Here is a 515-nt window from a genome sequence, read left to right as displayed (position 1 = left end):
ACCCTAAGATAGACAGGGTGGAATTCATGTCACGTGCTCGTCTCGGCGTCCGTCTGTCGCTACCGCGACGACGTCCGCCTCGACTTGCGTTAACCTAAGATAAACAGGGTGGCATTGGTTTCACGTGCTCGTCCCGACGTCCGTCGTCGCTACCAGGACGACGTCCGCCTCGACTCACGTAACCCTAAGATAGACAGGGTGGCATTGGTGTCACGTGCTCGTCTCGGCGTCCGTCGTCGCTACCGCGACGTCGTCCGCCTCGACTCGCGTTACCCTAAGATAGACAGGGTGGCGGTGGTGCCACGTGCTCGTCTCGGCGTCCGTCGTCGCTACAGTGTAGACGTCCGCCTCGACTCGCGTTACCCTAAGATAGACAGGGTGGCGGTGGTGCCACGTGCCCGTCTCGGCGTCCGTCGTCGCTACAGTGTAGACGTCCGCCTCGACTCGCGTTACCCTAAGATAGACAGGGTGGCAGTGGTGTCACGTGCTCGTCTCGGCGTCCGTCGTCGCTACAG

This window comes from Triticum aestivum, chromosome 4D (assembly GCF_018294505.1).
Source record: "Triticum aestivum cultivar Chinese Spring chromosome 4D, IWGSC CS RefSeq v2.1, whole genome shotgun sequence".
NCBI lineage: Eukaryota > Viridiplantae > Streptophyta > Magnoliopsida > Poales > Poaceae > Triticum > Triticum aestivum.
Note: the sequence above shows the minus strand (reverse complement) of the source record.